The following is a 2,943-nucleotide window of genomic DNA, read 5'->3' on the forward strand; positions in this document are numbered from 1 at the left end:
TGTTAAAGTAATATATATTATGTTATGTTAATGTTAACTCATTCTCTATATCCATACAAAATATCTATCAAACAAATAAAATTAAAATTTTCTTTTGAAAAATGCAACCATTCAATTAGTATTTTCTTATGACGTTATCACGTTAAACTATCGTCAGTAAACCGACTTTACAAACAACCTCTTTTTTTCCAATTTTTTTCAACCCATACTAAAATTGATAGTTTCAAACGATAAAGAATGCTGAGTATTAAAATGAGAACTACGATTTTTTCAATGACTTGAGAATTATTTTTCAAGTGTTTATTGGGTATGCATGAATTCTTAGAAATCCTCTAAAATTATTTACATGAAGAGGCAGAGCGGATATGTGTTCGGAGTTATATCTTATGTTTCTTTCTGGAAAAGACAGAAAAAATATTGTAGTTTTTTTCAAAAAGAGACAGACTTTATAGACTTAACAAACGTCACATTTGTACTAGAATTTTGTAAGAACTCCTTTTCCTAATTTATAAAATGTTGCAAAAACGATTTTTCATTCAATTAACATCACTTTACGGATTCAGAAATGCTGCACCTTAGCGTCAAAAGAATTAAGAAATAGGCTTGTTGGCGCAAAAACAAATCCTAGCACTCATTCTCACCCATTTTCATTGAAGTTTGACACCACATTTTCGTTTGCTTTCGCGCTGAATGCGTCGGAGCACTTACTTTGGGCAATTAGACAATTCCCTTGTTTGCAATTATGCATACCCCCATAAACTCAGCCCCACGAATATATAGCCAAACACAAATGTACAAACTTTTACGGCAATACATGCATACGGCTGGCGTGTGTGTATGTGTATGTAAGGGTATGTATGTAGAAAAGAGGTTGCATATGCATGTGTTTGTTATCTGCTATCACGGCCGCCATTTTTGTCGACATGTTAGCGCTTTACGCCTTGCGACGACGAGGCTTTTCATCTGTAATTTGGGTAAATTACGCCAAAGTGTCAGTTGGTGAAAGTGTGAGTGTTCGTAGTAGAAAAAAAGCAAAGTAAAGTAATTTTATAATTACGCCATTGCCATTCCCCGCGCTAAAACGAAAGTGCGTACGAATCATTAAACTACGTACATGGAAAATGCTTATACTATATATGTACAGTGAAACCTCCCCTTGCGGACACCTCCAATAAGCGGACACTCCCCATAACCGGACAAAAACTGAGGAACCAAGCTTTATGTTGTATTTTTAGAACGAATTCCACTCTAATAACCGGACGCGGACACTTTTTCTCATTTTTTTTGTTCTAATCACCTCTCGAAAGCGGACGCGGACCTCTCGGTAACGGACAAGCAAAATATAACACTGAACAAATGTGTAAAGAAAACGATAAAAACCTCTCATAAGCGGACGCGATACTCTAATCCACGGACAACAAAGATAGTAGATAGACAATAGTTGAATTAAAAGAATATGGATGGGCGGTGATAACGTCAACAAAAAGAAAAAGTTCTTAAACGCGGATGGCTCAAAAATTTACCATTTGAGTTTCGAATGGTTCGTTAAGGCTAGAAGCCAAAATATACCAATATCGGGTATTATTATAAAGGAAAAGCAAAAGAAATCGCTGGCCGATTAGGTATTCAAAATTTTTCTGCGTCAAATGGATGGTTGGAAAAATGGCGTAGGCGTCATAATGTGACTTTCAAAAGAATATGTGGGGAATCTTCCGAGGTTAATTTCGAGGATTGTGTGCCAATATGGTTGGAGATAAAGAAAAGCCATTGGTTATCGGAAAAGCAGCATGCCCACGCGCCTTTAAAAGAGGCAATATAGGAAGTTTGCCAGTGGAATGGAAGTCAAACCGGAAAGCTTGGATGTCTCGTGAAATTATGTGTGAGTGGCTAGAAATGCTTGATAAACGAATGGGCTGCCAGAAGAGAAAAATTGTATTATTTTTGGACAATGCTACAACTCACCCTTGAAATATTAAACTAGATAATAAAGTGGTGCACAAGTCGACATATATGTGCTTTCAAGTCATTTGCTAAATTCACATAACAATGCAGTGTTTTGTTCTCAACTAACAGCAACAGGCAATAGCAGCTAGAGAGAAAACCAAATCATGCTTTTGTATGACTTGTTTCTCTCTCAGCATTATCACAACACACATATTTCGGCAAGATAGCAAGAAAAGCAATGACACTGAAAGGCAATGAAAAACAATTCAATTCAAACAAGTGAATTGTGTCAAATGTGGATTATTTACTTACATGAATTCCTGATATTTTAAAATCAAATAGGCAGTTAATGTTTGGTATGATGGTTTTGTAGAATAAAAATTAAATTCTGATTAATATTTGAATGTAACTTACACTTTGCCTGCAAATATTCTTCTGCGCACTTTATTGGATTTTAAGTTTACTAAAAGCTGTCTTATTTCATAACTTCAATAGCTTTAAAAATTATTCATCGAAAGTTTACCGTTATTTATTAATATTCTCCCCTTAATACGCAAAAGTGCGCGGGGAACGAAGAAATGTGTATGTTTGCAATTTTCATACATCTCGAAGGTGTGCTAATACACACTACGTACATACATACATATGACACCAATTCACACATTGTACTTGATGTCTTTCGGCAAAGCTTGTATGAGAATGTTTTTCTACCATTGCCATGCAAGCAAGTTATGTATTATCGATCGAGTCAGTCTTCGGCATAGAATCGTAAGAGTAAGTCGTGTTAAACATACTTTCTTCATAATAAAATATAAGTGAAAACTTTGAAAAAACTAAATTGTTTTAATCGGAAAATATAAATGGCGACGAGGATAAAAAACAACAAAACAAAAACACAAATTTATTAAAAAACTAAAATTTAATATCTGCTCTTCGTGATGTATTGAAAGGAAAAATAAATAAAAATTAAAATAAAAATAAAAAGTCAATAAATCAAAT

The sequence above is a fragment of the Anastrepha obliqua genome, chromosome 1 (assembly GCF_027943255.1).
Source record: "Anastrepha obliqua isolate idAnaObli1 chromosome 1, idAnaObli1_1.0, whole genome shotgun sequence".
In the NCBI taxonomy this organism is placed as follows: Eukaryota; Metazoa; Arthropoda; class Insecta; order Diptera; family Tephritidae; genus Anastrepha; species Anastrepha obliqua.